Source organism: Oncorhynchus mykiss, chromosome 4 (genome assembly GCF_057628025.1).
Source record: "Oncorhynchus mykiss isolate SJ-2025 chromosome 4, ASM5762802v1, whole genome shotgun sequence".
NCBI classification, from domain to species: domain Eukaryota; kingdom Metazoa; phylum Chordata; class Actinopteri; order Salmoniformes; family Salmonidae; genus Oncorhynchus; species Oncorhynchus mykiss.
Window position 1 is genome coordinate 22739722 of NC_143025.1, and position 23095 is coordinate 22762816.

The window sequence follows — 23095 nt, forward strand, 5'->3', positions numbered from 1 at the left end:
AGGCATTTTTATGACCAACTTTTAGTTAAAGTGGCTACGATATTAAATAGATCAGATTTTTGTACTCCAGTAAAAAGGAATAAGACACATTTGACCTCAAACGAGGACCAGGTTTCTTCTTCCCTACCAGGATGTGATTGACAGACAAATGTAACTGTCTTTCAGGTCTTTAACAAGCACGTAAAACCAATGGTGACTGTTTATAAAACCTTCTCCATGACTGCTGTTGAGCACATGTTTTGACTGTCTGTCAACCTCATTGTCAGAAGTCTATTAATTAATTATTATCTCGTTTCACACGTTTTCTACATTTACTGACTGATAAAGAGTTTATTAAGAAAAACTAAAAAGTTATAAAAATATCCAGCAATATGTTGTAAACAACAAAGAAGGAAGCAAGAAATGAGCTGCTATCATTTTTACGAGAATAGCCTGTAGCAGAAGACGAACAAAATAACTTGTTTACACAGACCCAAAAATCTATCACATTTTTCTGCTGGCGGACCAGAGACGAGCAGTAGGACACCCAACACAGATTTCATCTCACCATAGCAACATCTCTTCAATCTTGTTAAAAAAAACAATTAACCCCCCCCAAACACACACATACACACTCACACTAAATGTGCTGGTTTGTGTATGAGATACAATATAAATGTGTTTGCAGTTTGTTTGGGGTGTGTATGTAATATGTTTGTACTTTTGGGCAATCTGTGCCTTTTTCTGTAGGGATGTATGTATCTGTAAATCTATGACTATGTTGTGGAGCTCAGTCAGTGACAGTGGCTCTGTTATCTCTGGGAAGAGCTCATTCAGGTTTAAATCACTGGACAGGCACATCTTTGGCACAATGCCCAACCTTTCTGATTTACACAGATGTGAGGGGATAGGCCCTACAATCAGAAAGCCATTCACAAAATCTATGGCAACAAGAGTCTTGCTTTCAGTCACCAGCGACAGACATTTTTACCCACTGTCATTTTCTCCCCCTAACTCAGACAGCACACACACACCAACACACACACCGACACACACACACCTTCCCTTAGCCCACTGTCTGCCAAGAGGAAGATATTACAGTCAATAAAACATAGCTCCTTGGCCATGGTCCCAGCCTGCTGAACCGCCAGCGTGGTCCTTCCCTTGCGGTCATAGAGCTCAATGATGTCTGATAGCGGAGCGACCTGAAGCTAAGAGGGGAGATGACTCCATTCAGCCCACTGCTAAGGCAGACTGTGTTTATAAATCTACATATTCTACAAGTCTCAGTCCCAGTGGCTTCATGGAAGGACATGGACTGAATATTGCCATTTTCTTACTACTGTAGGCCTGCTATGTTCCACAAAACGAGAGTTGCGTTGTGCCCTCACCTATGTGTTCTTCTCTGATAGTTTGAGCCGGCTCGCAGCTAATTACTCATAGGTACATACACTACACAGTCATTTCCTTTTTCCCTTTTTCCCTTCCTCTAATTTTTTTAATCTGTCTTTTATTTCAAATGTTCATTTCCAAGACACACACATACATACATACATACATACATACATACAAAAGGATTCTTTCCCCTTTTCACTGCACTCCCAGGACGATTACTTGAGATCAGGGCAATTACCTGGGAAAACGGAAAGCAATTTGCTTCGCTTGGCAAAAACCTCATCACAGATTGCTTCTGTACCTGGTCCCCTTCGACATTCATTAAGATGCTGCTGAACTTTGGGGAGCCCTGGTAACTGAAAGCAATTCCAGCCATCTCAGCAAGCTGTTGAATGAAATAGAGGGCATGGTTTTTGGGAGAGGAGAGGAAAATGGACAGAGATGGATTTTTTTTTAAAGCTATTAAAACAAGCTTGCTTTTAGCACTGGACAATTGTGACTTTATAACAAGACTCACAGCTGTAATCTCTGCCAAATGTGACTTTATAACAAGACTCACAGCTGTAATCACTGCCAAATGTGACTTTATAACAAGACTCACAGCTGTAATCACTGCCAAATGTGACTTTAAAAAGACTCAGCTGCAATCACTGCCAAATGTGACTTTATAACAAGACTCACAGCTGTAATCACTGCCAAATGTGACTTTATAACAAGACTCACAGCTGTAATCACTACCAAATGTGACTTTAAAACAAGACTCACAGCTGTAATCACTGCCAAATGTGACTTTAAAACAAGACTCACAGCTGTAATCACTGCCAAATGTGACTTTATAACAAGACTCACAGCTGTAATCACTGCCAAATGTGACTTTATAACAAGACTCACAGCTGTAATCACTGCCAAATGTGACTTTATAACAAGACTCACAGCTGTAATCACTGCCAAATGTGACTTTATAACAAGACTCACAGCTGTAATCACTGCCGCCAAATGTGACTTTATAACAAGACTCACAGCTGTAATCACTGCCGCCAAATGTGACTTTATAACAAGACTCACAGCTGTAATCACTGCCGCCAAATGTGACTTTATAACAAGACTCACAGCTGTAATCACTGCCGCCAAATGTGACTTTATAACAAGACTCACAGCTGTAATCACTGCCAAATGTGACTTTATAACAAGACTCACAGCTGTAATCACTGCCAAATGTGACTTTAAAACAAGACTATCCTGGCAGGAAGTCAAGTGTGGTCTTAGGAGCGAGCAGACACAGACTCCTAAAATCTCACTTGACTTGCTCGCCCTCAGAGGTAGGTGTCCTCCTTCCCCCCCTAGATGGTGTGCCCTTACCCAAACTCCAATTCCTGGTAAAACAATCCAGAATGCGTCAGTTTGCCCGATGCATCAGTTCCCCCATGTAGGCCATGTCAAAAATACACAGGTTAATACAACATAGTAATTCCATGTAGAGTTTTAGAAAATAAACAAATTAATTGGACCAGCATAGTTGCTGATATGACAGGATTAGCATTAAAAATGTGACCAAAGGTTGGGAAATCAAGTAAAGTGGCTGTAGATCATTTGAAAAACATTTTAATGAATAGAATGACAGTAAAACAGTTATATGTGTTTGCTGAGTAGTTAGCTGAAATTCACGACGATTGTGTTTATTTTGAACTTTCTGTACTGCTAACATTCAATTCCAGTCAATTTCGCTCACTATCAACGGTGCTGGTCCAATGGCTTTGCTTATTTTCTAACACTTCTGAATGGAATTATTACATTGTCCTAACCTTTGTTATCTTCAACCTAGCATGTAAGCATGAATATGATGAGATTAATCCAAGTTTTGGAGTTCATTTCATGCAATTATACAAATTGTACCATGGGGTGTAGAGAAAATGTAGCAATTTTATAACTAATTTCATGCAATTTTGCCATGGGGCGGAGAGGAAAATTAGCTGTTTTACTGCAGATTTTCTGCAATTCTACACATTTTGCCATAGGGTGGAGAGAAATGTGTGCAATTGTTAATATGATATCTGAGTGAGACTGACTAATAAAATCAATACGGGCCCCCCAGACGGTAATTCGACCAGTTTAGATAGCTGTCCGCTAAACTGCTATAACTCAGCAATCACATTTTTTTGTTGCTATGGGCTAATTGATTGACTATCAGTGACTGATTTAACAAGAGAAAAACTGCTGATGCACAACCAAATTTTGAAATTGCACCTTGTGTGTTCTACTATTCTACCTCGCAACAGTAAGTTTCCCATCCCTGATCCAGAGGATGGACCAAGAAAGCAGAAAACGGGAAACGGCAAATGCAGAATATGGCTTTGTACGGATGAACCTTTTCTCAAATGACATAGCGTGTATGTTTGCCAGGATATGAAACGACGTTAAAAGAATACCATGTATTCATTATTCATTAAACCTAGTAGAGCAAATTAATGTATCCTGCGGAACAATGAGAAAATGTATGCATTATCAGAAAGGCAGAAAAGACATGAATGAAATAACCCTATTTTAGATTTGCTGCACAAAGCACTAAATTGATCATGCCACATCAGTAAAATGCACATCTTTGGAGTACCTGGCTGGCATTATATTTGCAGCCAGGTCACCAGTGATACAAGTCAGTATTCGACGTCCATCCATGTCTGAGGACGTCGGGAGATGACGTGGAAACGGACCATTAGGGGCACCACTAGGTGCTGGTCTAGATATACAGTGCATTCGGAAAGTGTTCAGACCCCTTGACTTTTTCCACCGCCTTATTCTAAAATGGATCTACACGCAATACCCCATAATGACAAAGAAATACCTTTTTACATAAGTATTCAGACCCTTTGCTATGATACTCGAAATTGAGCTCAAGTTAAACAGTTGACAGTGCATTTCAGAGCCAAAACCAAGCCATGAGGTTGAAGGAATTGTCTGTAGAGCTCTGAGACAGGATTGTGTCGAAATACAGATCTAGATAATGGTACCAAAATAAGTGTGGAACCACCAAGAACCCGATGATCACTCTGACAGAGCTCCAGAGTTACTCCTTGGAGATGGGAGAACCTTCCAGAAGGACAACTATCTCTGCAGCACTCCACCAATCAGGCCTTTATGGTAGAGTGGCCAGATGGAAGCCACTCTTTTGTAAAAAGGCACATGACAGAGTCCACCTAAAAGACTGTCTGACCATAAAATACTGTAAGATTCTCGGACCTCCCTGGTGACACAGCGCTCTAAGGCACTGCATCGCAGTGCAAGAGGCATTACTCCAGACCCGAGTCCCATAGGACGGTGCACAATTGGCCCAGCGTTGTCCAGGTAAGGGAAGGGTTTGGCTGCATGCTTGCCAGCTGAAACTGTTCAGAACAGTTTGCATATATTATGTCAACATTTTGTGACGTTTTTGTTTCTTTTGGACTTTGGCAAGTTTTTTTTTCGCCTGTTGGGCACACAACATTTCTTGAGGCAAGCCGAAGTTGGTAGCTGAAGTCCACGCCCCATTGTTGGCGATTGGTTAACAGTTGGGATACTTCAATGAAGTGCCCGTTGTTATTCAACGAGAGACGACTCGTCCTCATGCACATTGTTTCACTGCACCAAACACCATAATATGATGCAAATATGCACAAAAACGTCACAATGAATGATTTCTTGAGTTATCTTAGATCCAGCCCAGTCCGGGCTCAGTCTTCAGCAAGCAGTGGAAGAGTGAGGAGCTCTCTCATAAACCACTGACCTGCACACAAACAGCTGGGCCAACACCCATGGACCGTTGCTCCTGCAGTCCTGGACTCTCCCAACAAATGCTTGTGGGAGTGCGTCACTGACCTATAATCCAGTTCTCTTCCTGTTTGTTATATGTTTTTGTCTGTTTGGGCTGTGGCAATAACGGTGTCAATTGTATCCCTGTCTCTTAATGGTCAGTTCCATTCTCTAACCGGAACGCCGGGACAGTTGGACCTACAGTGCCTTCGGGAAGTATTCAGACCCCCTTTTCCACATTTTGTTACATTACAGCCTTATTCTAAAATGTATTAAATAGTTACTTCCTCCACACAATAACCCACAATGCCAAAGCGAAATCAGGTTTTCTAGAAATTTTTGCAAATGTAAAAAAATAAAAAATATCACATTTACATAAGTATTCAGACCCTTTCCTCAGTACTTTGTTGAAGCACCTTTGTCAGCGATTACAGACTCAAGTTTTCTTGGGTAGCTACATGCTTGGCACACCTGTATTTGAGGAGTTTCTCACATTCTTCTCTGCAGAACTTCTCAAGCTCTGTCAGTTTGGATGGGAAGTGTCGCTGCACAACTTCAAGTCCGGGCTCTGGCTGGGCCACTCAAGGATATTCAGAGACTTGTCCCGAAGCCACTTCTGTGTTGTCTTGGCTGTGGGCTTACGGTCATTGTCCTGTTGGAAGATGAACCTTCTCCCCAGTCTGAGGTCCTGAGCGCTCTGGAGCAGGTTTTCATCAAGGATCTCTCTGTACTTTGCTCCTTTCATCTTTCCCTCAATCCTGACTAGTTTCCCATTTCTCTGCCACTGAATACATCCCTAAAGCATGATAGTGCCACCACCATGTGTCACCGTAGGGATGGTTCCAGGTTTCCTCCAGACGTGACGCTTGGCATTCAGGCCAAAGAGTTCAACTTGGTTTCATCAGAACAGAGAATCTTTTTTTTTTTTTATTTTTTTATTTTACCCCTTTTTTTCCCCAATTACAATCTTGTCTCATCGCTGCAACTCCCCAACGGGGGGAGAGAGAGGGGAAGGTGGAGTCATGCGTCCTCCGAAACATGACCCACCTAACCGCGCTCCTTAACACCCGCCAACTTAACATGGAAGCCAGCTGCACCAATATTGCAGGAACCCGGCCCGCCACAAGGAGTTGCTAGAGCGCAATGAGCCAAGTGAAGCACCCCCCCAATAAAAACTTACCCTTACCCAGACAACGCTGGGCCAATTGTGCGCCGTTCTATGGGACTCAGGTCTGGAGTAACACCTCTAGCGCTGCGATGGCTTTCTACAGTGTTTTTGCACCATTCACACGGAAGGGAAGTCAAGTGATGTAGTGGAGAGCAGGGTCCCAGGTTGTGAGAGTGGATTAGTACAGACTGAACAGGCCAGCAGCTGATGGCTAACACAGTCCAGTGAGACTTATCCCCAGCCCAGCCGCCGGCTATCTTTCAGCCACCTGATGGTGGTGGTTTTAAGAGACCTGATGTTCTGAGGGGGAAGGTCACTCCTGGAATGTGTGAGTGGATCAGCTCAGTCAGAGCAGTTATCCAGAGCCTGTTTAAAGGCTCCAAAGCTTTAAGTCTATTGTTCCAACTTGCCAAATGAAGCTTAAGCGGTAATCGTCTCAGGGCTGTGGCCAGGGCCCTGGGTGAACCTGAATGTATGGGCCCTGTCGTCCAGAGGGGCCCAGCCCTGATAGGCCCCCCTAGAGGTGTTGAGAGAGGGAGGCTCCTGAGCTCCAAATGATCAGGGATTAGAGCACATAAACTTGTGTTTACCATGGCTCTCCCACAGCCTCTGGCCTGTTTGCCTTTCCCAGACAGCAGTGGAAAGGAGGCTGAGGGAGGAGAGGAAGAGAGATGGTGAGACAGACTGCTGAACTTCTGCTGAGTTTTGGATGTGATGATGGATGACACAAAGTTACATTAAAGAAGTACAGCTAATGACACACTCATATTCACCCAGATCAAGTTTCACAGTGTTCACACCAGCACAACCAGGCCTGTTATCGGGGGTAACCGGAATGTTTCAGGCTAATTTGGGGTCACTGAAGTTCAAGCGATGCAAAAGCACGCTCACTACACGGCCTTAGACAGACAGATAGAACATGTATTATGTTTCAGCACTGTGTGTATGTGTGGGCACCCCATAGACGGTAATCTCCTCTTTCCTGTTGTGCTGACATCTAGGGATTATGTTTTAAGACCAGTGCTCAAAAGACATTCATTGGGAACACGCAAAGGTGTGTTCTAAATAATGATTCCATAGGATTTCAAAACCTTTTTGGCACCTAACCAGTAGAGACGAATTATTAAAATATTATTTACGCAACATTCTGAAAACACACTTATTTTAGTGTAATTGTGTGTTGTTTTTGAACTAGGCAAGTCAGTTACAAACAAATTCTTTTTCACAAAGGTGGGCAAACTGCGACATATTTTTGTCAGCTCAGGGATCTAGCAACCTTTCAGCTACTGGCCCAACGCTCTAACCACTAGGCTACCTGCCGCCCCTGTGCATATTACTTTTTGGCATGCTCTCTTTTAGGGCTCATTTGTAATACTAACCTTATGGTTTAATTCAACCTTGGCTTTTACTTCCATTAAGTTATTTCACAGTCTTTCTGTTCAGAGAGAAAGTGAGGGAGATATCTAAAGAAAGAGAGAGGGGGTAAGTCAACAGAGAGAGAGTGAGGGATACTGATTGTCTGTGTGCTGTATCTTTCTGGGCCGGAGCCTTTCGTAGACCAGGAGAATGTATCACAGGCCAGGGGTTATATCACCACTTATCTCCAGCGCCCCAAACAACACTATCAGCAGTACTCTCATCCACCAAGACTCTCCCACTGACCACAGAGCTGTATGTCTGCCAACAATTTCAATTCCCATCTCTGTCATAAACACCATTTTCGCTTTTCTCTCTCTTTGTTTCTTATTCCAACAACACTGAAATTATAGTTCTGGGGTTTGTCATATGCGGTATTGAAGTACTCTCTGCTTTCTGTGCATAAAGCCTATAGTGTTGTTTGATGCATTACTTCCATAGTAAGTTCTCCCTTACAGAGTTGCTTTTCATAATTGTTTTTGTGGAAACCTAGTAGGCCCACTTGCAGCCCAGGGTCTGTTAAACATAGTCCAGGAAGCAGAAAAGCGAAACACTTAACTTGACATACCTGCAAAATGACACCACAGCCGATAGCAAAACACTGACAAACTACTGCATCTGCCAATGTGTAACCAGACTAATTAGCCATACCTGAGTTTCTGTGAGGAGTAGTGAAGTGTGTTTGATGGTCTGATGAGAGAAATAGGGGAATAGTGTACTGTGGGACTTAAAACCCTTCATTATTTATGTTTGCTGCGAGAAGTAGCTGTCCTCCAGGCAGCTGAGCTGCATGTACAGTGGATGTTTAAAGGGCCAAAGATTGTTCAACTGTAAAATATATATATATATATATATATATATATATATATATATATATATATTCATATATATATATATATATTCATATATATTCACACACAAAAACACCTGTATAAAAGCAGGCATCAATTTGTTCAAATCGACTTCAACATATTCCGTTTTCCTCCAGTGGCTTCAATTTCTTCAGGATATGTTTCCACTGTATATAAAAATAATGCTTTTGCAAAGTCACATCGAATCTATCATAACCATACCGTACATAAGTAAAAAGAGAAAATACCAGAAAACAGTCTGAACCAAGCTTTCGGGGTCATGATAAGAGATCAGGAGAAGTCGGATCACACACCAGCCCCAGGTTCTTTACCCTGGCTTTGTTTAGAATGCTTTTCCCTGTTCTGTTCCGCTCCACATCCCTGCCTCTCCTGGCTTGGCCTGCTTCCAAAGTAAACAGTCCTAGTTCTGCTTTAAGCCAGTAAACTGATAAAATGCTAAAAAAACGCTAGTGTAGCGTTGTGATTTAGTGAGAATTCGAGAGAGAGAGCCAGAGAGAGTCAGCGAGAGCCAGAGAGAGTGAGAAAGAGAGAAGCAATTTATTTTGGTTGGAATATTCACATTGTCTAAAGGTTAATGTGCCAATAACGCCCGGCTAATGCAGGTGATGTGTGTATGTTGTGCCACTGACATTCAGGTGGGGAATTACAGCACCAGACTTAATTATACTCAGTAAAGGGCAGACAGAGGTGGTTAGTTAATCTGCAAAGTTTTCACTGGCTGTTAGATAATGTTGTTTTTGCTAAGGTTATGTTCGGTGGAGATAAACCACTGTTTTGGGAGAAGAATATCTGTGAGAATAAAAACAAACAAATAAACAAGCATAGAATGGAATTTACAATCTGACCTAGTTACTCATGTTGGATGTTTCAGCTCATACCATCAGAATGACTACATGTGGAAGTATCACAACCTAATATCCAACTTAGCAGCTCATGATTCCATGTTTTGAGCTCCCTCTCTTGTCCTTGATGAATCCTTTATTTATTTTTATTTCAAATCAAATTTATTTATATAGCCCTTCGTACATCAGCTGATATCTCAAAGTGCTGTACAGAAACCCAGCCTAAAACCCCAGACAGCAAGCAATGCAGGTGTAGAAGCACGGTGGCTAGGAAAAACTCCCTAGAAAGGCCAAAACCTCGGAAGAAACCTAGAGAGGAACCAGGCTACGTGGTGTGGCCAGTCCTCTTCTGGCTGTGCCGGGTGGAGATTATAACAGAACATGGCCAAGATGTTCAAATGTTCATAAATGACCAGCATGGTCAAATAATAATAAGGCAGAACAGTTGAAACTGGAGCAGCAGCACAGCCAGGTGGACTGGGGACAGCAAGGAGTCATCATGTCAGGTAGTCCTGAGGCATGGTCCTAGGGCTCAGGTCCTCCGAGAGAGAGAAAGAAAGAGAGAAAGAGAGAATTAGAGATTTCACCTTTATTTAACCAGGTAGGCCAGCTGAGAACAGGTTCTCATTTACAACTGCGTCCTGGCCAAGATAAAGCAAAGCAGTGCGACAAAAACAACACAGAGTTACACATAAACAAACGTACAGTCAATAACACAAAAGAAAACAAGAAAAATCTATGTACAGTGTGTGCAAATGTAGAAGAGTCGGGAGGTAGGCAATAAATAGGCCATAGAGGCAAAATAATTACAATTTGGCATTATTACTGGAGTGATAGATGTGCAGATGATGTTCCTTCCTCAGAGAGCCGCAGGGCTACATAAGGTTAAGCTAGTCTGCTGCTCAGGACACATAATAGGAATCAACCTGAGGGGAATATGAGTGTTAGGATGATCCCGAGTGCAGTTTGATGCTGCTGCATCATGACAGATACATATATTTAAGCAATAAGGCCCAAGGAGGTGTGGTATATGGCCAATATAACATGGCCAAGGGCTGTTCTTAGGCACGATACGAAGTGCCTGGATACAGCCCTTAGCTGTGGTATATTGGCAATATACCACAAACCACCGAGGTTCCTTCTTGCTGTTACAAACTGGTTTCCAACATAATTAGAATAGTAAACAAGTAATTTTGTGTCATACCCATGGTAAATTGTCTGATATACAATGGCTTTCAACAAATCAGCATCCAGGAGCCAAACTACCCAGTTTATAAATAATAATAATAACCTTAGGCAAAGTCACAACACCGCGGTTTACATTCTAACCACAACATGCATGTGCTAACCTGTTTGTTATTGTGGCGGAAACATGCCATGATTGCCTGTGGTGCAGGTTTACCCCTCACTACTAATGAGGGCAGAGAGCGGGTACCATGAGGTCGACTGATTATGATTTTTCAACACCGATACCGATACCGATTATTGGAGGACCAAAACAGCCGATTCCGATTACTCTGCCGATTTATTTTAAAATGTATTTGTGATAATGACAATTACAACAATACTGAATGAACACTTTTTAACTTAATATAATACATCAATAAATTCAATTTAGCCTCAAATAAATAATGAAACATGTTCAATTTGGTTTAAATAATGCAAAAACAAAGTTTTGGAGAAGAAAGTAAAAGTGCAATATGTGCCATGTAATAAAGCTAACGTTTAAGTTCCTTGCTCAGAACATGAGAACATATGAAAGCTGGTGGTTCCTTTTAACATGAGTCTTCAATATTCCCAGGTAAAAAAAAAAGCCAAATCCGTGTCCAAAAATACAGATTTCCGATTGTTATGAAAACTTGAAATTGTCCCTAATTAATCGGCCATTCCGATTAATCGGTTAACCTCTAATATGTGTATCATCTGACTGTAGAGAGGAGAGTGTCTTGTGTGAAGTGGTCGTGTGAATGTATACTGTATGTCCGAATAGAGGATTAGAGGTGGATGGAGAAAGTTTCTCCCCTGGTCTGAATCCCAATCTTTCTCTCCACTATATCCAATTCTCTCAATCGCTCTCTCTCTCTCCTTCTTTTTCCTTACATATATCAATTATCAATCATTGAGGACAGTGTCGTACGGGTTTGGCTGGTGTAGGCAGTCATTGTAAATAAGAATTTGTTCTTAACTGACTTGCCTAGTTAAATAAAGGTTAAATAAAAAATAATAAAATAAAAAATTCAGCAAAACCAGGATTCCCTATGATTTCATACAGTAGCACACTGTGGAAGTCCTGCTACAGTATATTTTGAGTCTTTGTACCTGCTCAAAGTGTTTGCCTTGAGAACCTTATAGTTAATGTGTTTACCCACAGCAAGTGTGCAAACCAGACTGAAATGGGTGATAGGCGTCACCAAGAAGAGGTATTGGGAGTCTGTTATCAAAAGAAAAACAGTGCTCTGTGGACTAAGGAGTGAAATGGAAATGGGAAACAATAAGAAAAGAACACTGAACTCCTCTGTGTTTTCCATCTCTACTGTAAATAGGCTGGCTGACTTTCATGTTACCTTCTATGGCAAAATAACAGTGATTTTCTGCTGTTATGTATCAGAGTTTCAACTACATCTTGTTCCTCACAGGGTAGGCTACTGGCTTCACTTAGTGGACATACTGAGAAGGGGCTGAACCAAGCACTGAACACAACAGTTACCTGCTGGGTATCTTGACCACTTATTTTGCTGTGTATGTTATTGATAGTGGCTTATACACTTTTGGGAGAGGCAGAACTATTACATCATAATACACCATGGCTGATTTACATCAACAGAATGAAAAACATATTATAATACCACAAGTCCATGACCCTATTTAAGAGACATGACTAGTTAATAGGATGAGAGATACACATACTTTGCAGATGTTATTGTGGGCGTAGCAAAGTGCTTGTTCCTAGCTACAACAGTGCAGTAGTATCTAACAATTCCCAACAATACACACAAATCTAAAAGTAAAATAATGGAATTAAGAAATATATAAATATTAGGATGAGCAATTTTAGAATGGCTTTGACAAAAATACAGTAGAATAGAATACAGTATATACATATGAAATGAGTATGTAAACATTATTAAAGTGACTAGTTACATTATTACAGTGACTGACTAGTGTTCCATTATTATAGTCACTAGTGTTCCATTATTACAGTGACTAGTGTTCCATTATTACAGTGACTAGTGTTTCATTATTACAGTCACTTGGGTTCCATTATTAAAGTGACCAGTGATTCCTTCTTAATATCCTTTTAGTAAATCCATTTAACCATGAGAGAATATCACAATACCTTTATCACAGCAGGCTAAGGCTGCAGTTTTATGTTTTAAATCCTTTCTCATTTTGGCAGTTTAGCAACTTTAATTCAGCTTTGAATAGATGTTGTTTTATTGGTGCGTTATCAATGTGAAACTACAGGGATATTTCCCAGTGAATTATAGCTCCGTGTGTGATGGTGTTGCGTGAAATGTCTGCTGGCAACCTATTACCTGAGATAAAAAGAGCGATTGGAGGCAGCTGTCAAGCTCAACTTGTTTACCTCAGTTGATGAAATGTGTCACTCACTCTGACTGACAGTTACATTTCCCATGTAAACAATATGTGAGCATGAATGTGGCCCTTTGCACAAATATCACGATTCCCAGGTGTGATGTGATGTGTGATCTTGTGCTAGTGAACACACACACAGGACACTTTCTCTCACACACCTATAATCCTGTCCAGTGGTCTGAACCTTGTCTCATCCTCTCTCTCAGTGTATACAGTAAACAGAGACATCTCTTTATTGCTGAGTGTGTTTACTGTGGTTATTAAAGGTTGTCAGCAGCCAGGCTAGCAGCTTACAGTTATGTCTCATCAGATTGATGGCTGTCTGGATAGGGGCCTGTGGGGATCACATCTAAATCGAGAGAACAGAGAGAACAGAGAGAACAGAGAGAGAGAGACTCACATGCCTCTCTCTCAGGGTAAGAAGAGAGGATAGATTTTAGACTGGCCGAGGGAAAGAAAAGATTTAGAGGAGGAGTATTGTTTTGTTTTTGAGTGACTGTAAGGGTGTATTGTCACAAAGGACTAATTCTTCCTGAGTGGACGTGAAGTGTTTACAGAGGTGGAAACATACCCTCACTGGGGAACCTCGGCAGCCAGCTGCTCGGAGTCAAGTTTGCCCTAGAGATACTGATCGAGACATACTGTAGCCTTGCTCAGAGCCAGAGGACCTTCATGCTGCTCCACTAGGGGAGTTCAGGCCACCATTGGCCCTCAGTCATAGGGCACATTGACAGGCCCCTACCTCAGCTAACAGCTGCCCAGAGTCAGATTTCTGCCTGAGAGGAGAATCTCAGCACTCTAGCCTGTCTGTCTAGGAAGGCATGGCTATCCCAGTAGTGATAGACCTCTGATTCTTCAAGCAGCTGCTGTGAGTTAAGTTTACCTCTACCCGTACAGTACCAAACATACTGTATGTCCTCCACATCTCTCTACCTCCATATTCCTTGAAACTCACTACTTCATCCCAGCCATTGTTTTCCTCAGCCCCTCATTCTCACATATCACATGACTGGTGACCTTTTTACCACCTCAGTCCAAATACCTATGATACCCACAGGCACACACCTGTCTCAGTCAGCCCATAGCAAGGGTAACCCATTTAAAACATTTATTTTACCTTTATTTAACTAGGCAAGTAAGTTACGAACAAATTCTTATTTTCAATGACTGCCTAGGAACAAACAGCGGGTTAACTGCCAAGTTCAGGGTCTGATTTGTACCTTGTCAGCTCAGGGATTCGATCTTGCAACCATTCAGCTACTAGTCCAACGCTCTAACCACTAGGCTACTTGCCACCCCACAAGGGTAACCCAACACGACAGGTAAGGTAAATGTGCCATACCCATAGGGTAACATTAGCCACCTGTCAGTTACATTACATGTAACACATGCCCCAAGTACACATACATTTATTTTCATGATACAAGTATGCTTATAACAGATGTCAGAGTTCCAACTCACTCACTGCTGAGTTTATTCTTAAAGGAGATACAAAAACTGTTTCTTTTGACCATGAGGGACATTTTCAACCTCTTAACCATTTTGCTTCAAATCCCCCCAAACACTCAACACACTGCCATTTCACCTGGAGTGTCCGTGAGGTGTTTTCCACAAGTGAGCCAGCTTGCCCTTCTGCACTGCCACTCAAGTGGTCTTAGTGGCCCCTGGCCATATCGTATTTAAACTCCAGAGTCCAGGCATTTTTACACAGGGCTAGCGCATGTCGGACAACCACTCTTGAAAAACACAGTTGTCACCAACAGGCTGTTCGGGCAGTGACATTTGGTCAGCACTTCACTCCAGTAGCATTGGTAGCACGTAGCGCTGTCAACAGAGTGAAGGGAGCTCTGCTCAGTGCACTGGATACGACAGAGAGACAATGTTGTTCAGTTGTCTACTCAATAGCCTGTCAACACTTTACTTCACTCCCAGTCAACACACACTGTATCAGAAATACTTACAAGGACTTGGAGAATGTGGTTTGTCAGCTGGAATGATAATTCAATAGTCTGATAGGATTTATTTTCTGTCCTCCCAATTTGAGAGAACATGATTAATATATGTCTTCTTCTTTCCTCCACTTTCCCCCTTCCCTCTAAGTAACTCTGAAGAATTCCTCACAGGAGCTTATTAAGATCTGTGCCTATGGCCAGATGTCAATGGGTCTCCTACAGCAGGCAGGCAGGCATACTGTGTTGAATATATGTATCTTGTATATTCTCCCCTGGGGCTGTATGTTCTGTAGAGCTTCTGTTTCAGGTTACAACGCATCTATATATACTTCTCTCCATGGTCCCTGTGTTGTGTTGGATGTGGATAGCAGTATACCTCTGTCTCTCCCACTGTTCCTTACCTTAAGAGTACCTTTCAGACTCCTATTGTTCCGGTTCTTTAGGGCCATGTCACAATGTGCCTCAGGAGTCAAAACATCCTCCAGACATATCTGTCTGAGTATAGTTGTTTTCCGGAATATATCATTCAAATAAGTGTGTGTGTGTGTGTGTGTGTTTTTATATTTTGTCTGTTTAATGTGAGACTAGCCCCGAAATGGAGCTAGCCTACTGCTCTGGGAGGCCGAGTGAGGATGTGCTTGTCTCCTGCAGAAGGCCAGACATGTTGTTTATAATAAACTCCCTTGTTACAGAGAGAGGGATTGATTATGAAAGAGATGGTGTGAGAGCAAGGGTCTCATCCCCTCCACTCACGCAGGGAAATCATTTGTGGCTGGTATTGTTCTGAGTCTAATTCCTGGCTAACAGCTTCAAGGTGGTCGTGGCTAGATGGGATCCAGTTTTTGTCAAATTAACGTCAGATTTGACTTTTCGTGGTAGGTTAGGAGAACTTACACAGCAGGTTAGGAAAATTAACATTGTCATGTTAAGAGATTTAGGTTAAGGTCAGGAAAAGGGTTAGGAGTAGCTAAAATGCAAAGAACATCTACTTTAAGTTAATTTGACAAAATATGGATCCCTTCTATCCCTTCCTGTTGGGGTGTGTCAGCAAAGATGGATGCTTGCAATTAGCTTTAACCCCATTTCCGTGAGCTACTATCTGAAGCCAGGCTTTTTAAATTACGAGTCAGTTATATACCCCATGCACAGAGTAGGCCATAAGTTATGATCCCTTCTGCTAATATTTGGTGTAAGTGTAAGGCATGAAAGGTTTTGGTCTCAATGGGGACCTTTGCTTTTTATCTCTCTCTCACCAGTAACATAGCATTACTTATTTCTGTTCAGAATGACTGTTCACCTGCTCTGTTGGAGCTTTTACCAGAGCTCTTCAGCCCTGCTCAGTGGATCAGCAGGTAATTGAGCTGTCATCTCCTCAAGTCAAATATGAGGCAGGCAGACGCCACAGGCAGACGCCACAGTCAGAGCATGTTTAAATATCGAGTCAGAACTATACATTTGGAGAACTGACTGCAATTACAATGGAATCTAGGGTGTCAAGTCCTGGTGAATTCAGAATGTAACTACCTGCGATTCTATTCTCGCCTGTTCCTGTGAGTCCTGTGAGATAATGACGTCTACACAGAGCAATGAGGGAGCCAGTAACAGGCCTGTAATGGAGTCCATAATGTGTTGCAACTAAGAGTTGTGTATGGATGCCAAGTCTCAGTAGGCTTTGTACTGGGTTATAGTGCAGACTTCATCAAGCTGTAATAAGGTCGGTCTCTCCTCAGCTAATATACAGCATGTACTGAGGCAAAGCTGTGTGCAAACTACCACAGGAGCCATAGAATAGAGTCTGCTGCAATACTCAATTTACCCAATGATGAATATGTAATGGCATGGACAAAAATAGAAAGAGCTATAACTAGAATGTGCGATTCAATCATGAAAGCAGTTCAAAGGAGTTCACCATAATTTTTGGTGAAATCATTGTAAAATGCACATATCTTGTGAATTCATAGGGATGGAGTCTTCTGGAAGGTGCTTTGTCTCATGCTTTGGGCGGTCTGGTCTGTCTGTCGTCCATGTTCTCTCATGGCATGTCCATCCACGGCCTGTTCAACTCACTCAGAGCCCAGTCATTCCTCCAATCACTCTTTCAACAGCAGGAGTTCTACTGATGATATCTATGCAGGGAGAGGTACAGAGTGGGTCACCCCCTCTACACTCAATCATCTTGGGCAAGCAATCATTCACTACAGCAGGAGAGCCAAGATCTACACGAGATCACTTTTCACTATTCTCCACACGGATGATTCAGGTTTTAGGGTCTTATGGAAACATAGTTTTACACGTATATTGGAAGTGGTGCTAACCTTAGTCATCCTTCCTGATTCCTCTGGTGTTCTACGTTGGTGTTTGTATTTGCAGATGTCTCTCTCTCTACTAATGGCCAAAGTAGTCCTGCTGACCTTTCCTGTTTCAGACAAACTACCGTAGAGAAAGGTAATTAATTAGTGCCTGGAGAGCAGAAATGAATTCCACTGCATCGGTCCCACGTGTCCTCTACAAGGAGAACAGCAGCGCCTGGCACACGCTGCGTGTGTGTGTGTTTGTATGTGTGTGTGAAGGACAGTTTTGTCAATAGTTTAAGGAGGGAAGTATATTTCCCAACTCTGATTCAAACAGCAATTGTTTTGATCTCTGTTTATCTCAGCTGGAAACTTGGATGTACACTATATGCCAAACATGTTATGCTGTAGTTTATTCAAAGCATTGTTTGTTTTTGACAGAAGAAAGCGAAAGCGACAGAGAGAGAAAGCTAATGTCCCATGAGAGTAGTTTGCCTCACACTGCCTCCTCCCTGAAATCTCTTCACTCTAAACACAACGGGAACAGTTCCAGTCTTATAAACGTGTCACCCACACTGAGTTGGAATGGGATGGGGAATATAATTCCCTAGGTACAGCCTCTTCTTTACAGGCAGAGTCTCCACCAGTGGGATTTGACTTCGAATAACTAAATAAATGTTGGCGCACATTCTAGCAGGGTCAAGGGAGCGGTGTCACCACTGACTGGATAATGGTTTAATTAGCTCAGTCAGACTTTCCACCATAACCCAGTCTCCCCTGCCCAGTGCACTGCTACACAGTTAGGTATCTGTCCCTCCAACACAGCCACTAAAGTGAGAGCTCCCTCAGTACTGGGCTCATATGTATTCTCCTTCAGTACTCAAAATGTGATTCGTATGAAGCCTCCAGCGTATGGCTGACAATGTAGCCACTTACTATGATAGACAATTACATTTCATTTATGTTCTGCAGCACTATTTACAAAGTCATTTGTAAAGGAAGAATGTACAAACAGAGATAGAGGCTGATGTAAATGAGTGCGTATGCCCGTATTGTGCAAATGCTCTGAAGCCAATGTCAGTTATGAGATATATTTGAGAGATATCTAGATGACTGAAAAGAGAACACACACAGTGACAGTATTCAGTTATCAACCAATTCAAAACTAGTTCCTGTTTTTGGCCTCAAGTCATTCAGATCTACAGTTACTGTGAATGTGTTACATCAGTGATACAGTTACAGTCATATGTTTTGAGGCATTTAAACCATTGGTATCGAGGCTATAGTGACAGCTTTTGGGTGGGGTGAGACACTGTGAGTGTATTCTTTCACATTTGCCCTCCATCCATGATCAAGGCTTGTACCCCTCTGTGTTTGAATTGCACAAATCTATACTTTTGTTTGTTCCTACTGAGGGAAAAAGAAGGTTATGTTTGTTAGGGCACAGAGAGCGCTCTCGTCTACAGCTCTGCCCTGAATCCATGGGCAGTCGCCCAAAACAAATTTGATAAATCTATTGGGAAAATGTGCTTTCAGATATGTTGAACATAGTGTTGCACCTGTGATATGTTGTTAAGGCATATCTCTGAGCTGAGGTGAAGGAGATCAGAGGCTGATGGTTAATTAGCAGAATAGTTTTACATTTTACATCAAAGTCAATTAGCAGAGTGACTAAAGTGTGACTTACAGCAGTAAGTGCATGCATTTTCCCGTACTGGTCCCCTGTGGGATTCCAACCCACCACCCTGGTTTTGCAAGCGCCATGCTCTACCAACTGAGCCACAAGTTCAAGGCCACACTTCATATTATGTTAGTTGTGTCCATACATACAGTATTACTTGAACCCTCAACATCTGTCCTCACTGTGTCATAGATAAGACCAGTTTATGTAAAGATTTGAACTGAGTGAGTGATGACACTGGCCAACCGTCGCTGAACAAAGAGTTATTGATATTATATCCATAAGAACCTCAGTGTTTCAGTGGGTCAGGATATTTAATCATGATTTCTGATTCCGCTGGCGTGCACAGACTATTGACTAAATGATGCATTTGTACAGCAGCATGCATTGATTGTCCATTCTATAAATACTTAGGCCAAACAGAATGATCTCTGGCCTTCTTTGCCCTCTCTACTGCCATCTCTCTTTTTCCAATTTCAACCTCCATGGTGGCTAAGGTTGTGGTTACATTTCTATTGAGGCAATCATCTGGACCATTAGATGTCCCACAGTAGCTGGTCATTTTGGCCAACCATAACAATTACAGTGTGTCATAGAAGGGTGTTTTGTCTGTGCATTATCTTTATCACACTTTCACCAAACCTTGGCACGTGTTAAACTTTTCCTGATAAGTGTCTTTACTTTGAACCTTCAGACTTTCAAAATGTTGATGGCACTCAAATCTGAGGTGACATACATCGTAAAAACAGAGAATATCTAGGACAAAAAAAACTTCAGATTGTGTGTAAAAGAATGCTAGACAGTATCTATACCTGAATAGTTTTTTTTTCTCATCCTGACAGGTACGTCTGAGGCGAATCACTGTGTGATCACCTTGTTGTGATGAGACATGATGGTGCTTTCATGGTGTAACATGTCATCCAGAGAACCCTGGCTCTATAAATAAGAAAGCCTACAAATAAATTGGGTCATGCTTGCCATTCTAAAAACAGATGCAGTTCAATAACACATTGTGGCATAGAATACTTTTCATGTGTAAAAATCATCTTGAGACTGGTTGTCCTGTAATACAACTGATGTTGATAACAAATGCATCTGTCCTCATTTTGTGATGTTGCATTGTGGAATTCATATGCAGTGCCTTGCAAAAGTATTCAGACCACTTGGATTTCGTCACATTTTATTGTGTTACAACGTGGGATTAAAATGTATTTAATTGTCATTTTTTAAATGGATTCAATTGTCGAAGAGCGAAAACAAAGTAATTTTTCCTTCATATAAATAAACAACTCATAAAAAGTATTCAGCCCCTTTGTTTAGGCAAGTCTACATTCATTCAAGAGTAAAATCAAGCTCAACAAATCACATAATAGGTTACATGGAGTCTGTGTGAAATAATATGGGTTGACATGATTTTTGAATGACTAACCCTTCCTCAGTCCCCCATACATACGTATCGAATTTCAAGCACAGATTCAACAACAAAGATCAGGGAGCTTTTCGAAAGCTTCATAAAGAATGGCAGTGATTGGTAGATGGGTAAGAATTACAAATCAGACATTGAATATTCCTTTAAACATGGTCAAGTTTTTAAAATTTGTTTTATGACCTTTTATTTAACTCGGCAAGTCAGTTAAGAACAAATTCTTATTTTCAATGACGGCCTAGGAACAGTGGGTTAACTGCCTGTTCAGGGGCAGAACGACAGATTTTTACCTTGTACATTAATAATTATGTTGTGGATTATGTATTAAACCACCCAGACAAATCAAAGATACAGTCGGCCTTCTGAACTGAGCTGCAGGACAGGAAGGAAACTGCTCAGGGTTTAATGGCTGTGATGGGAGAAATCTCAGGGTGGATCAACAACATTGTAGTGTAAATGACCGAGTGAAAAGAAGAATACACATATAAAGAATACAAATATTCCAAAACATTCATCTTGTATGCAACAATGCACGAAAGTAATACTGAAACAAACAAAACAGCAAATGAATACACTTTTTGGCCTAAATGCAAAGCCTTATGTTTGAGGGCAAATCCAACACAACACATCACCACTGGTGGTCGCTGCATCATGGTATGGGTATGCTTGACATTTGCAAATAATGGGGAGTTTTTCAGGATAAAAAGAAACGGAATGGAGCTAAGCACAAGCAAAATCCTAGAGGAAAAATGACTTCAGTTTTCTTTTACACCAGAGACTGGGAGAGGAATTCAAATTTGAGCAGGACAATAACCTACAGCACAAGGCCAAATCTACACTGGAGTTGCTTACCAAGTAGACAGTGAATATTCCTTTGTGGCCAAAATACAGTTCTGAGAAAAAATTGCTTGGCAATCTATGGCAAGACTTGAAAATTGCTGTCTAGCCATGATCCCCAACATCTAGACAAAGCTTTGTACTTTGTAACACAATAAAATATGGAGAAATTGAAAGCGGCTGAATACTTTTGCAAGACACTGTAAATTGCATTGTGTTACTTGTTAGTTGTATAGAGATGTTTAAAGTATTGTTATCGAGTAGTAATACATTTTGTTGTTATATTGTTATGTGGTATTGCTGGCTCATGATTTGTCGTAATGTATCAGTGTAAGGTATTGGTAGCTGGATGCTGAATAAGTGTGCCATCATTGGAAAGTACAGATCAAATGATGACATAAAGAGCCATTGTGTTGAACACTGTGCAATGTTTAACAGGGAGAATAGCAGAATGGTGAACTTACTAAATGACTAGAGTTGACTGTGTGATGTTAGGTTGTTTCTTGTGTAAATATTTTTCGCCTGGATTTGAATGATTTGTATGTCACTGTGACAAATCATGTGCTGGGAAATGCTGGGAAATGGATTTACTTCAACACTGAACACAGATGTTAAGTTGTTCTGGCTCATTGTGTTCTCGTTGTCCTACCTTGCCTAACTGCATAGGAGGGATAATGTGACTGTGGTGTGGCTTGTTCTGTGGGTCTCTGTAAAGGCAGGGTCGGCATGGTTCCTTTCGTGATAAAGCCCATAACACTCCACTGACCGATTAGGCGTACCACATTTTCGCGGGTCCCTCACACAAGGTCTGAGCAATTCAACACATTTTGGCATGGGGCAATGATATTTTTTTCTCAGTTTTTGCAGCTAATCTCATGCTATTCTGCACATTTTGCCATGAGGCTGAGAGAAAATGTTGCTGTTTTAAAGGTAATTTCCTGTAATTCTACACATATTGCCATGGGCCAAAAGGAAAATGTTCAGTTTTATAGGTAATCTCATGCTATTCTACACATTTTACTATTAGGCTGAGAGAATTTAGCATTTTTTAAGATACATTTAACAGATAATGTCCTGTAATTCTAAACATTTTTGCCAGGGCTTATGACGTGTGCATATGTAATCTGGGGAAATGGTCTTGGAGTGTCTTGTCTACAACATCTATCCTGGATGTCAATCCAAAGTGCCTGTACTTCCATGCAGAAATCTGAGATTTCCTCTGATGATCTGCTAATTCTGAAGAAGCCATAATAGGATTAATGTGAAGCTTTGAGCTCAGTAAAAGTGAAAGGTACCCTGCGGCTGTCCCTGGACCTGCTCTCCTCTGCTCTGCTCTCCTCTACTCCACTAACTACAGAGAACAGCCTGTTCATTGAGACTAGGATTTAAGGATAAGTATCTGTTTACAGAGATAAAAAAAAAAAGACAGGATGGCATGATACTACCCTGACCAGTTTTCTGATAAGTGGGAGTGCATCAGTGTGGAGCACTGGTAGGAAGCTGAGTTGGTGTGAGAGTGAGGGGTACTTTTCTGCATTTTGCATGGTGCGGTTGGTTGGCAGGTGATTGGACCAGACACTCTCTCTGTAAAATGGCTGTTGTTGTCGACTGATGATTTGCCATGCTGCTTTTCACCCTCTGGCTTTATTGACTCCCAGAAAAATGGGGAAGGAGGAAGAGTGAAGAGATAGAGAGGAGACAGACAGATAGTCAGACAGACCCACAGACCAGTTGATATATTGGGGAAATGTTCTTCTTTGAACAAAGGGATGTGACTCCATGCCAACAAGGAGAGAGAGAGAGAGATTTGATTCTTATTATTTTCCTATTGTAAATATCCAAAGTAAGCTTTGGCA

At 41.5% G+C, this 23095-nt stretch overlaps 1 protein-coding gene and 1 long non-coding RNA gene across 2 annotated transcripts in view; one reads left to right on the forward strand and one right to left on the reverse strand.

Annotated features, from left to right (window-relative positions):
• The window catches only part of LOC110521537 (ephrin type-B receptor 1), a 176993-nt gene that overhangs the window by 14404 nt on the left and 139494 nt on the right, over nt 1-23095 (forward strand). The gene's annotated exons all lie outside the window — the stretch shown is intronic.
• On the reverse strand, nt 9129-15288 carry LOC149983948 (uncharacterized). Its single transcript, XR_016495165.1, has 2 exons — nt 15014-15288; nt 9129-9994 (listed from the first exon to the last, which is right to left on the reverse strand). It is a non-coding gene; the product is annotated as an uncharacterized LOC149983948 (long non-coding RNA).